The sequence below is a fragment of the Protopterus annectens genome, chromosome 8.part1 (genome assembly GCF_019279795.1).
Source record: "Protopterus annectens isolate FY-2018-M chromosome 8.part1, PAN1.0, whole genome shotgun sequence".
In the NCBI taxonomy this organism is placed as follows: Eukaryota; Metazoa; Chordata; order Ceratodontiformes; family Protopteridae; genus Protopterus; species Protopterus annectens.
This window is the reverse complement of record NC_056742.1, coordinates 15,242,664-15,257,573: the sequence shown is the minus strand read 5'-3', so window position 1 is coordinate 15,257,573 and position 14,910 is coordinate 15,242,664.

Genomic DNA, 14,910 nt, shown 5'->3' with positions numbered 1-14,910 from the left:
AATATGCCATAATAATCCTCAGTCTTCAGATATGGGGAAGTCTAGCAAATATGTAGCTCCCGGAGGTATATTTTCCTATAGATTAAAACCCAAGGATGGTACCACAGCAGTTAAAGCAATTGGTCATAGCAAGAGAGGGTTTCCTTTGATATCAGTATAATGTTAATTTTCTCACTTTTGGTTAAAAGTCTCTCCCTCAGGAAACTAGAGCCTTCTTCACAAGCTTGGCAGCGACAGTTGTCACTTTGACTCTCAATACCCCAGAAACAAAACCAAGACCCCTAGCACTGAGACCCAGTACATGAATATACCCTACTCGCAGCAACCATGGTCCATCTTGGCTAGCTCTTAGCTCCAACTACAATTTTTTAGCACTTATCTGCCGAATAAAGAAATTTTATTTCTAGGAGAACAGAGTACAAGTATTTGTTTTGGCTAAACATGGAACAGAATAAGAACTTACCCCTGCTCCAGGGACAGAACCAAGCAACAGCAGCAGCAACTATTTAACAGACGACCAACAAACTGAATCAACTGTTTAAACAGGGAATTGTCAGTGTTTTTCCCCACTTTTTGCAAGTTCCCTTATATGCTGTTTATCTATTATACGGGGAAAGGTTTGATGTATGCTTAAAATAATTGTGCAAACTCTAATTGTATTTTAGATAACTTAGTTTCATTAGTAGTTGAAAATTTAGATTTATCTGCCTCTGACAAAGTTTTAAAAAAAATGGATGATTTTTTAAATATGTAGGATACATTTTAATACTAAAGATACAAAATATTTTTTCACATTAATTTTCTGTTTTTGCACCTAGTCAAGAATGGTGAAAATATTGTTTTTAAATTATTTGCTGTCAAAGGCCTGCAAATTTTATAATCCCTGACCCTTTCTTAGACCATAATGCATAAACACAATCAGTTTTTTTTAAAAGAGAGAATTATAACTAATTTTAAGAATTCCTGCACATATTGTTAACCAAGAAGAATTTAAGAAATGGTTCCTAAGTTATTTTATGACATTTTAACAGCATGAGGTAACAATGTAATGTTATGGGACACTTTTAAACTTAAAGATGTGGTAAAGCAATTTCTATGTGTATAAAGAAACATTAAACTAAGGGATAATGAAAGCTTAGACTGTCAGAATACCTTAAAATTTCCTGCAAAACATTAAAGGTTTTGTGCATCTAATGCACAGGCACTAACTTTAGACCATTTTTTGTGATAACTTGTATAGTAACAGTGAGCAATGTATTTTGTTGCAGAGTATTACATTTACAATAAAATGCTTGCACAGCTGTATGAGAGTAGATGCATTAAGAGTACTAGAGATTACATGCCTTGAAGCATAATTCCACAGAGAAGCTACTTGAAACAGAGACTTAGTACACCCATCTTTGAGATACTTGCAGTCAGGGTTATGAAGTACTTGAGTGAATGTCTCCAAACTGGACAGATTAAAAAGGTGTTATGCTGAGATTTAAGCCCTATGTTTCCCTCACTTATCAGAGTATGGTTGTTACACTTCAGTGAAAAGAGTATTTGATGACTTCATTTTGCTTTCTGAAGTTTTAAATGCATTATATTGTGAAAACAAAGAGAGTACTTCTATATGCCTTTGTGTGAGAAGTGCAATTTAAGCAATCTTGTACTGAGTGAGCATACTGTAATCTATGTTGAGCAGCTCAGTGACACCCCCAAGTTGGTATCACCACTAAATCACCTTGCTGAAAGAAGCAACTCACCAGGATAACAGTAGCTGCTATAAACCACCTTGCATCTTAGTACAGTTAATTGAAAGTACCTGTGGCATTCTCACTCTAGGCCAGTAGTCAACTAGCCTGAATCCACACCACTGACACTGGATAGGGATGTTCACTTGGAACAAAAATGGATGTATCCAGTATTTCCATATGCAGCTCTCTGCATAATGCACAATTTCCCTTAAGAGCACACAGGGAACACAGTCAGTCTGGGGGCTGGGTCCTCTCTCCAGGTCCCCAATAAGACTCCCTACTAGCATAGATGTAGGGTTGAGTCCTCAGTCAAGTGTCCAAGCCAAGTCCTCCAGCACCCTGTCTGTGGAATCAGTGCTTTGTATCCCTGGTCCAAGAAGCTGACACACACACACACACACACACACACACACACACACACACACACACACACACACACACACACACACACACACACACACACCTGGGGAAGGCTGGCAGAGATTAACCAGCTATACCCACTTCTCTTCTGCCCAGAGTATAAGGTAGTTACACCACTACCATACACTCCAAAGCTGGCTATTCTAAGGGTCTTCCAAGGGTACCCAATTATACCAAATTAAATTAATATTAATACAAATGGTAGTTTGACCAACAGCAGTAAGGCTTTCAGGAGTGGCCACAGAGTCACCAAATAGATATGAGTACTCTCAAAGGTTAAAATACTTTATATGGGAGCTGCCACAATGAAAAATTTAAACATATTTAATAATAAATAATAAAAGAACATGAAAATACTAAATATCTATTTACAATAAACACCAGAGTTCAATCACAGGAAATATTAAAATGATACAGATGAATAGATTCACACAGATACAGAAAAACAGTACTTAACTAATCTCACTATATTTTCCTGACTGATATAAAGAATTATTATTCTCTGGTCACTTACTAGAGCAAGGCAAGATGAAGTAGGTGAGGGGTCCTTCTTTGTCAGATTCCAAAAACAGAGTGCCATGAGACTTCAGCCTCACCTCGTAGTAAACATTTTTAGTGATGGATTACAGAATGACATCACATACATCTGGTCATCTGACTTCTGGTTCCCATGCTTCCCCCCTTGGCTAGAAGCTGTCAAGATTTAGCAACTATGTGTTAATAATACACACACAGAGAACCTTGCTAAGATCTGCTGCAGCTCCTGGAAGCCATAAAACAATTTCAAACTTCCAAACTTCCAGAATAGCAATTGGTTCACCCCAGTGACAATGCAGAAAGCTTTCTAGTACAGGCATTTTATCTCTGGCTGCATTGAGAACTGTAAGATACAATCTTTATGGCCCAAGTCAAATAATTTAATTTCAAACTATTTCAAAGTTTGTGACTAACTTCTTTCCAATATCCTAGGTTAAAACATATACATTTAAACAGTTTAAATAATACATGTATATTTCTTTTTCTGTCCAGCAGGTCACACTATTGGTATATTTTAACACAAGCAGCTTTGCAAATACATTTTTCAACACAAGTATCTGTACAAATCAGTTTGATATACAGATGACATAAATTTTTACAAAATTCTGGCTAGCTGTACTGGCATATGTTACACATCCACTGCCCCACTTCTCATGACATAGATGGCAATACCTCACAGGATCCCATTTCTAACCCTCTTAATAGCTCACTGAGGCTGGGCATATTAAGGAAGCAGTAAGCAATTTCTTTAAATCTAAAGATTTGTAATTAGAATGCTAGAATATTGATCAAGAGTAGTCCTATAGTACATAAGCTTTCAGCTTCATTAACTTAGCTTTTGATGGTCATGCTAGTTTACTATGTTAACTTCTAATATATCACATTATGTATCACAGTTCAGACAATATTTTAATAGCTCTTGATGTATGTGAGTAATGATATTTGGAGAAAAATGTAGCATCTATAATTTCTGAGGCATAATAGCAGTTTTATGAAAACTAATTTTTTGGTTATAAACTCATTACTTAAAGCCTCTGGAATTTGATGTGCTTTATTAGTAAATTATTAATTTTGTCTGAAGATGAGGCAAAGTAACAGTTATGAATTTTGCACAAACTTCCTGCAGTAATAGGCAGGAATTGCATACATTTTTTTCTTGAATGCTTTGTGAGCAAGGCATCTAAGCACTTTTCCATCAAAAACACAGCAGAGATTACCTCTAACAAAAATATTTATTCCATGTTTGATTTCCCAGGTGGAGTACCAGACTCATTCTCTGGATTTGTATTTATGAAACTTTTATTTTTCTGTAGGGCAACTGATTGCTAGCCATGTTTAATGCAGAATTACAACTTGAATGATTTGCATTTGTTTGCTTATTAAACAAACATATGGTTCTTTCTTCAGGGATGTGTTTTAATTTGCTTGAATGTCTAGGATGACTGGCTGCATTAGGGCTGTATTTTCTCAGTTCAATCAAATCTCCCTTCTAATGGTGTCCTATAGCTGTTTTAATGCCTTTTCTTTCATAACTTGCTACCTATGCACTGCTTTACTCAATACAGCACTATAGGTTTTACAGTTGGATTATATATATATATATATATATATATATATATATATATATATATATATATATATATGGACCCAAGTAGATAGTCAGCTTTCCTTTGATAACCATGTTGCCAAAGTGGTTAGAAAATCCTTCTATGTGACCCATCTGATCATGAAAGGGTTTGCATCAAGATCTAAGGATGTAATGGTGCCCCTCTACTCTTCCCTCATCAGACCAATTATTGAGTACAATGCACCAATTGGAATGAATCTGGATAGACATCTCCAGCAGCTGGAGAGACCACAGAGGTACCTAACCAAGAGGATTACTGGCCTCAAACAGTTGCACTATGCAGCACGACTGAAAAAGCTAAGACTGTTCTCTGTTGCATACTGCTTTCTCAGAGGTGATCTCTGTCTAACGTACAGAGCCATGTCCAACCCAGAATTGTTGAACATTCTCCATCTTAGCAAAACCAAATCTACTCGAGCTACACGCTCTAGGGATATAAACCTCAACACAGCAATGAATAGAACATGCTGGAGGGATAGATTCCCTTCGCAAAGACTTCCCTTACTATGGAACAGGGTCCCGATCTACATAAGACAGAACCCCTCACTATCACTCTTCAAGAGGAACCTTGATGAGTGGATGGGTAACAGAAAGTTCACACCGGGGATCACACCAACAGCACTACTAGATAGGGGCCAAGGGTACTAGCTGCTAGTACAAGGGTCTAGGGAACTACTAAAGGGGCGGTGAATACCGCACAACGTGGCTGGGCTAATATATGCCTTCAGGCAGATAGCCCAGTACCAACCTATGAACCTATATATATATATATATATATATATATATATATATATATATATATATATATATATATATATATATATATATATATATATAGTAAAAACTGTGTTTAAGTACATAACATCTTTTGCAACAGAATTATTTTTATGTTTATAATCTTTTATCTACTATTTACTCGGCCTTTGTCCATAAGAGTTTTTACTTAACATAGATTTCCTAAGTTTTTATTGTAACAGCACAATAAATTAGTTATTAATAAAATCTACAGCCATGCTGTCAAAGTGACACTTGAACTCTTCACCCTTCCTATAGTCATGATTATTATTAGTGTGCCCTTGTAATAACTGTAGAAAAGAAAACATACTATTTAGTTTCTGACTTCTGTCTGCTCCAGTATTTTGATATTTTAGTGTTCCCTATTTAAAAGATCCTTTTTCCATAGAAACAGAATGCCAGTGGTGGAAACTAGTTTCTTTCATATTTTTCCCCATCTTCTCTGTTTAAGATGCACATTACATTTTCCCTACTCTTCCACTATAATACCTTTTCAGAATCAACTTTATAGTAAGTATTTATAAAGCTGCTTATGTCTAGTCATATAGCTGTCAACATACCTTAATGTGTCCATTTTACTAACTGAAGACATTTGTAGTAGAGTCATTGAGTAAACCTGCTGTTTTTCTCCAGCTGTCTTCTCATTGCTTTGTTTCCAAGCTTCATTTCTTTGACAGCAATAACTGTTATAATTAACTTTAACACAGATTTTCTTTAACACTTCATTACCTAAAATTTTAAACTTATGAATTATATACTTGTTAATGAATTGAATGAGATGATTTTAAGTATAAAACAGAAAATGACATTGGAACCATCCAAGTATCGATGCTTACTGGTACTGTTGATGCATCTTGATAAATCTTGCAAAAATGCAGCTTAAAAATTTAATGTATTCTGCTATAAGTACACAGTCATAGCATGTAGAGTTTGTGGAACATATCCATAGATGTCTCATTTTCCAGAAGGGCCCACTAGCACTGTCTGGTTAACTGAGTTGCTCATAATCACATAGTACAAGTGTAAATGAAGAATAAAATCTGGCTTGTACAGTGAGATTTATTACCAGCTTGTTGGCTAAACCATCTGATCTAATCTACCAGGTGGGTTACTGTTGTAACATGGAGTATAGGCTGACAGCAGATATACTTCAACTTGTTATAAAACCTAGCAAAATGTCTGTGTATATACATATTCATTAAGTTTTTAGTGTTGAGCTACATGAAAGAAAGCTTTCTGACAGCTAGAAAGGCATTCAATACGCTATGTGTGCTGGCATTTGGTAAGTCTGTACTTCAGTGGTAGTTTTTGATAGGTCTCTGTTGCATATTACATAGAAGGTTGTCACTGCATGAAAGGATGGCTAGTTTGTGATGAATATATTTAGTCATCATTTTATAGTATTTCTCAGGCTCCAGATTTCATTGCTGTGTTCACCAACAAATACAAGGCTGCTGATGGTATTCCTTTGCTATTTTTGTAGATGTCAAGACTGGGACATCTCTTACTGAAACAGGAGTGAAGTATATGCCACATCTATTAATTAACAAGTAATATTTTAGTAAGCTAAAAATACTATATTGATGGATCCTGCCAATATCCCTGGATACATTTTAAACAGCCCGAAGCATGATTTAACCACACCACTAACAACAGTGTTCAATCTCAGCCTCAATACATGTTTTGTACCTAGTGAATGGAGAACAGCTACTGCTATTCCCCTGCAAAAGGGAGGACTTTCCACAGACCTAGGCAATTACAGACCTAAAGTCTGACCAGCCTCATATGCAATGCCATGGAAAGACATCATAGAACTAATCAGTCAGGACATAGGAAATCTCCAAACACATCTCAGTTTAGATTTATCAAGGGCAGGTCATACTTACTCACACAACCTGGTGGAGTTGTTTGTCGAAGAGGTCACCAAAGCAATAGACAACAGCAAAATGTTACACATCACATACCTCAACCTGGCCAAAGCTTTTGACACAGTTCCCAAATCAGGCATGGTAGAAAAGTTAAATAAGCTGGGGAGTAAATCCTGATGTCACCCTCTGGATTGCCAGCTGAATCGGATAGAATGCACAAAATCAAAAGAGAGTAAGTTACCTCCACAAATAAAGACCAGTAACCAGTGGGGTCCCCATGATTCTGTGCTGGGACCGCTCCTGTTTGATATCTACTCTTATGAAGTAAAAGCCAATACCAAAGGGCTCTGGCTAACTAATTTTGCTAGGAGCAGTCATTAAATCCCCAAATTACATAGTCATCCTGCAGGAAGGATTGTCCCAAATAAATAACTAGAACCAAAATCATGGACTGAAACTAAATGCCAAAATATGCAATCTGATGTTATACATTTTTATTCATTCCTCAATAGCTGGGTTCAGATCTGATACTCAGATCCAACTCAGCTGTTATTTTAGTTTGTGGCCAATAGAAAAACTTTTGAGATCCTCCCTTACCCATAATGCACTATCCCCTAGCATACCTCAAATCTTGTTTGCTGCTTTCATATTTGGACTTTGTCACTGAGAGCTCTCTATCTTATTTTTGAGAGATAATTCAATCCTTTTTAGGTTACTTGTTGGATAGTTAATAGCTTTAGTTTGTTGCTGTTTCTTATATTTGTACCTCCCTTTCCTACATTGCTTGTGTATTTCCCCTTACCATAGTTGGTAAGTTTATTTTCTTTTCCTTTCCCCTTACTTACACTTTATGTATATCCTTAAATATCACTGTTGGTATTTTTTTCTAGCTCTGTATGTGTGTGTGTATATATATATATATATATATGTGTGTGTGTGTGTGTGTGTGTGTGTGTGTGTGTGTGTGTGTGTGTGTGTGTGTAAGTGTGAAGGCTGCTAGTCCAGTTAGCTAGAATTTTATAAATAATTCTATAGTATGTCATTGTAAATATTAATATGATCCATAGGCTTGTCTACAAATGTAAGTAACCTGTATGTTATGTGCTGAGCTTCAAAAATGTAACCACAGTACACCCTACTGGAAAAGACCAGACATTAATGTGGACTATATGCATCTGCGAATGTATATTTTCATAGTAGAAATTGGGACATACAGAGTTAACTTGCAAACTGTGAGAAAACAAGTAAAGAGTTTTATGATTGTGTTTACCACAGCTAGAAGACAGAATGTCTGCAGCTAGAGTTTCTTTCTATTGTCTAAAGACAGATAATTACTAGGTTTCACATGTAAAGTGGTTTTGTATTGCTCTGTGGCTTCCTAGCAGCTGTACATCTGAGAGATAAGTATTTTTCACAGATACATGTTAAATTTTAATTTCCTGTTGACGTGACAAGAATGATGCAATCTGAGATAACCCAGCAGAAATGTTTGTTAGAAGCTTAAGAACTATCACTCAGAGAAAGTTCTTAACCTGTAAACATCCTCTCACCAGTGCTTGTTTTTGGTCTGTAAGTAAGACTTAGATCATAGTATTTCAATTAGAGATAGGTAGGAATATAACAAGATTAATCTATATGTTTTCTGTATTTATGTGAGACTATCCTGCAATGTTGTTTTAAAATATATCCTGTGATTCTGAACTCTGTTGTCACTGGGTTGAATTAATGAGTATTGTCTTGTGCTTTTATTATTTATTATTAAATATATTTAAACCTTTTAATTGTGGCTGATTTTGTTTAGAGATATTTAAGCTTTTAGAGTACTTGCATGTATTTGGTAACACTGTACAGGCCACTGTTAAATAGCCCTAGTCTTGGACACACTTGCCATTTGGATAATAGTAACATCACACAGTAGGATTGGTCACCCTTTGGTAAGGGCCTTATGGTAGCTGATAAGTAGTGGCTGATGGCAGTGATTACTACCTAATAGTCTGGGCAAAAGGGGGCATAGCTAGTAAACCTGTGCCAGCCTTCCCCAGGAGTGTCTGTTTATTTGCAAATAAATCAAATCTCAAAGTGTTTGTGTGTGTGTGTGTGTGTGTGTGTGTGTGTGTGTGTGTGTGTGTGTGTGTGTGTGTTTGTGTGACCTACTTGGGCAGGGACATGAAGCACTGGTTGGACAGAAAGGGTGTTCAAGATTTTGGTTTGACCACTCGGCTGAGATCAGAACTTTATAGCTGCACCAGTGGGGAGTCTTATTGGAGATCTGGAGAGAGAGCGAGAAACCAGCCCCAGACTGACTGTGATCTCTGTGTGCTCTTAAGGGAAATTGTACTTTACTGTCTGTGTACTTGTCATCCTCCCAATGTGCACATCCCTCACTGGTGTTAGTGGTGAGGATTGAGGCTCCTTGATTACTGGGCCAGGGCAGGGGTGTCACATATTAATTGGTGGCAGTGGTGGGATAGCCACATCACAGTAAGTATTTTCTTTTTTCTTGTCTTTCCCTTTTTTGTATAGTATAAGTTTGGAAAGGGTTCATCTGGTTTTAAAAAGTGTTAGGACTGTAGACACAAATTGCTGCTTTCTGATGCTCACACCTTTTGCATGCACTGTCTAGGGACACAACACCTACAGGTCAACTGTAAAATCTGCAATCAATCCACGTGCTATAGATGATAGAAAGAATAAGCTTATTTTGAAAGGGCTACTAAGCTCTTCTTTTTCAAAAGCTGCATCTGGGGGTCAAAAACCCAAACCAAATCTCAAGGAGCCATCTATTAAGCCTTCTGGATCCCCAACCCCCCTCATTGTTTTTGACCATGGAACCACCAAGGAAAAAACCACAAGAAGACTGATCCAAAGATTGCCCCTACCCAGCCACCATCAGCTGGCAAAATGGCTTCCTGGAATCCTAGTCTCTCTGATCTGAAGCCCTTACCCAGAACATGCTAGTCTTCCTATATAGATCTGGTACTATCTTGAGTACCTTCCCCTTTCCTGGAATCCTGCCAGCACTCTGGATCACTATCAGTGACATCATTTTATTCTTCCAGAAGTCTGACCAAAGCTGATGTGGGCAGAATGATGAGGAAGTTTCTCTCGGCTCAGATACAGATGGGAGTTCTTCCAGCTCCTGCCCCTACAGGTCAAGTAGCCCTTGTTAGCACTACACCACTGATCTTGGCTCCTTCTCTGATTCATCCTATCATTTCAGATGCCTTGGATCCGAGTCTGCCAACGGTTTCTGAGCTGGATGATTCTCGGAGCTAAAGAGTCCCTGTCAGATCGAGGCACTGAAGTCAACTGTGAAGTTTTCAGAGCCATCTCTATCCTTTGGAGCTTTGGCATTGGATAGCTCAGCTCTGGCCTCTACCTCAGTTGGATTGCCTTTGGGACAGGGAGAGCTGATGGGTCAGATGCTTGGCTTCTCAGCACCATTGGCTTCCTCCTTCCCAGATAATTCTTCCTTTGAGGTGGTGGAGATAGTATTCTCTACTCCTGCAGGACGGATATTTCCTACCCCTTCAGATCTACCTTCTGGATCCTGTATGTCTTTGAACATTGAGCCCCATCATTCCAGCCAGCCCAAAGTTTCAGGCTACCCAGCAGGTTATTACTATTTCTTCTGATACTGCACTGGAATACCCCACGGAAGAAGTCCCTAGGAAGGGGAAGTAGAAGAGAAGGCAGTTGGACTCTCCTTAGGAGTCCATAAGTGAAGATACAGATTTCAATGATGGGGAATGGTCCCCAGGATCTCCACCCAAAGATGTCTCACTTGGAGACATCCTAGAAATACTTAAGCAGAGGTGTAGTTGTACCACTGATAACCCTTCCATAGTGGAATCTGTATTCCTGGAGGCCATTGAGTCTGGACCATCTACCTCCTGGGTGACTCCACCTTCTGATAAGCTCATTGATTTGATCTGTAAGCAGGTGTAGAAGGAACTAGACACAGCTGAGCAAATTCCCAAAAGACCATACTGTATTTTGGTATAACCAGCAGGAAGGGAGTTTTGGAGCAAGGGAGTATCCGTAGATGCTATGGTCATGGCAGCAACTAGCCAGAAAGAACTCATGGAGAAGAGTTCTTCTGTCCATCCCCCTAACAGAGAGTCTAGGGTGTTGGGCAGATTTGGGAAGCATGCGTGAACTTCAGCAACCTTTGCACTCAGATCCCTGAATTATTTGTCACACTTCACAAGATTACAGAGGGACTTGATATAAGGAACTTTCAATTTCCCTTTCTGGGACCAGTACTGCTGAGGCTCAGTCTTCTGTGGTTTTGCAGTTGGCTACCCTTCAATTGTTCACTAACTTATCCATGAAGCTTATCTCCCATGAGGCAGAAAGTACCTCAAGGGTGGGGGGTTCAGACAGTTCTATTAAGAGGCATGCCTGGATGCACTTGTGTGACTTTGTAGAGCCCTTCAAATCCTCTTTTGTCAGTGAACCTTTTGAAGGAATCTCATTGTTTGCCATAAAGTTAAGGACACACTCTCTAGGTGTGAGCAAGTTGGAAAGACCTTCTCTGCAGTTGGAGTACATTTTTGACTCCTCAAAGAACCTTTTCTAGGAATCAACAAGGAGGTTGGAAAATGTGGTTCAGGAAGTTCCAGGGTCCTTTCCAAGATCACAATGGAGATAGTTTCTCCAGTGGCAGAGGAGGAAAGTCAAATGGAAGACACCATCAATGCAGCAGAGGAGGCCTGTAGAATCAGTGGTCCAGAGACGTTCTCTGACAGACTCTATCAGCACTCCTGAAAGGAGACCCAATTGACCACTTCAGGAGGCCATCGGGGGGGGGGGGGTCATTTATCCCTGCACAATAAAACCTGGCTAAACATTGCAAAAGATACATGGGTGCAGAGCATTATTTCCAGAGGTTATATAATTCCCTTTTCCCTACCACCTCCACTGTCTGCAAAATTCCCAATATTCCACTCAGTTAGAGGAAAGCAGCAGCTGTAGAAATACAAAATCTGCTAAAAAAGAGTCATCTAAGAGGTTCCGCCAGACCAGATAGAATTTGGAACTTACTCAATATTCTTTTTAGTGCCAAAGAAAACAGGAGACGGGAAACCAATTTTGGATCTCAGCCATTTGAACAAATCAGTTCAGTGCATCAAGTTCCAAATAGTCACATTTTAGTCCATTCTGACCTTTTTGTGCAAGGACAACTCGATGTGTTCAGTAGTACACATCCTGAAGGTCTATCACATGAAAATGAACAGACAATCCAGAAGGTACTTACACTTCTGACTGGGAGCCAGTCAGTACTAGTTCAGAGCATTGCCCCTTTGGTCTCAACACAGTCCCCAGGGTGTTTATCAAATGCATGGCAGTAGTAGCAGCTCACTTGAGACTGTAGGGATTCCAAGTGTTTCTGTACTTGGATGACTGGCTCATTACCACCCCAGTAAGGCATCTACTGATGAGAGCTTGAGACCATGTATTCCAGACTTGTTTCCATCTGGGAATCACCATAAATTACACCAAACCTCAGTTTGAACCATCCCAGATATTAGAGTTCATAGCAGCAGTTTTCAATACAGTGTCAGTGACAGTCTTTACTCTTGAGAGAGGAAGTAAAGATATCAGATTTCCAGGATAGAAAGAAAATTCACAGTTCCACAATCTCAGCCTGATTGATCCTACAAGTCTTGAGATCATTGTCTGTAGCTATAGTTCTAGTTCCCTTAGCAAGATGGGAATTATTCAATGGAAGTTAGTGACACAATGGTCTATTCTTTCTCAGTGCATGTCCACCCAGATACCCAGGCATGCAAAATATACCTTTGGTGGTGGATTTGATCAGATCAGGTACTGCAAGGTTGTCCATTCATTCTCCCTCAGCCCAAGGCCATAGTGATCACAGATGCTTCCCTGACTGGATGGAGGGGCACTTCTTGGAGAAAACAGCCCAAGTCACTTGGTCACCTGAACAGGTCAACATGCATATCAATGTTTTGGAAATGAGAGCAGTGCTCTTAGCATTGCAGGACTTCCAAGACTCTCTCCCTTTAGGAAAAATTATAATTCAGACAGACAATATGTCAGTGATTTGGTACATCAACAAACAAGGAGGAAATAAGTCTTTCCCCTTATGTCTAGAAGTTGTAAGAGTGCATCAATGACTGATCTTAACCCATTGATTTCTGATAGCAATGCACATTCCAGGAAAGTCCAATATCATAACAGACAAATTAAGCAGGTCCATTCTACTACCTCATGAGTGGTCTCTCTACATGAAGGTGGCAGAAATGATCTTTCATCATTGGAGCCAGCCTTTCTTCAACCTCTGCATTTCCCCTAAACAGCAAGTGCAGCAGCTTCTTTGCCTTAATCCCCCCAACAGGGGAATCACCAAGAGACCCTGTATTACATGATTGGCCTCCTGGTCTCCTCTATGCATATCTCCCAATTCCCTTGATCCCCAAATTTCTGCAGAAACTTTCCATTTGAAGAGCAAAGTCATCCTCCTTGCACTTTACTGGCATCGACAGATTTAGTTTCAGTTTCTTTGGCCTCAATAAGGTCTACCAACCTTGGATTCTGGATCCAATTCCAGACCTTCTGTTTCACCCAACAGAAATGATTTACCTGAATATCTCAAACCTAAAACTGGCCGTGTGATTTCTCCACTTCTGTTAATAGCCAAATAACATATGCTGTCTTCCCCGGTCAGTCATATACTTATGTCTTCTCACAAAGCATCCAGAAGAAAACTTTACAGAAGTAAATGGAAAAGATTTGTTTTCTGAGCACATCAGAAACATTTTGTCCCTTTTCAGATCCTGTACATAGTGTCCTTGAGTTTTTGGCAATAATTTTCAGTGAAGCAGTTAGCTCCTCAACTATTAGAGTTCAAGTAGCTGCCATCTCTAATTTTCACATAGGAAATGAAAACTCCACCCTGGCTTCATCAAAACTTTGTAAGGTCTTCTTGAAAGGTACCCTTCTTTTGATAACTCCTTATAAAGATCCAGCTCCTCCATGGGAATTCAATTTAGTACTACAGACCTTAATTCATTCCCCTTTTGAACCAACAGTAAAATGTGATCTAAAGTTTCTGACTTGGAAGACTATACTTTTGCTAGCCATCACCTCTGCTAGAAGGATGTCAGAACTTTAAGCATTATCTTCTAAACCACTCTGCTTGATTTTTCATAGTGATAGGGTGGCACTACAAACCAATCCTTTTTTCCTCCCTAAGGTGGTGTCAGAATCCAACATCAACCAATCCATTAATCTTCCAGTTTTCTTTCCAAATTGTACAAACAAAGGTGTATATATCATAGGAATTGTTTCATGATGCCCTCACTTTCAGCACATCTGAACCTGTGGGTAATTTGACTCTACTTATTCAACAATTAACACAGGCCTTGTCTCAATTTAAGCATGATAATGTTACCAGTGTGGTTGGTAATAATGTGGATTACACTATTCAACGGTCACTGGGACTGGCTATTGCAATGAATGACCAGCATAATATACAGCATCAAGCTCACAGGATTTTTCATTCACATCTTACGTGTTTAAATGGTTGGATAAAGTCCAAAAAAAAAGTGAGTACATACAATCTGATAGTGGCCATTATCTTAGCTTACAAGAATACATTTCAGCTTTAGATAAATAATTGTACAAGTTTAAGTCTCTACAGTTGGACAATTATTTCTTGAGTGAAAGTTTGAAGAGACAACATATAGGTTCATAGGTAGGTACTAGGCTATCTGCCCGAGGGCATTTTTAAGCCTAGCCAGAGTGTGTCGGCTTTCGCCACCCCATTGATTAATTAACTGAGCCTCTGTCAAGCAGTGCCAATGAAGTGATCCCAGGGGTGTATTTTCTGTTACCCATCCACTCGTCAAGGCTTCTCTTGAAGAGTGTTAGTGAGATGCTCTGCCTAATGTAGTTA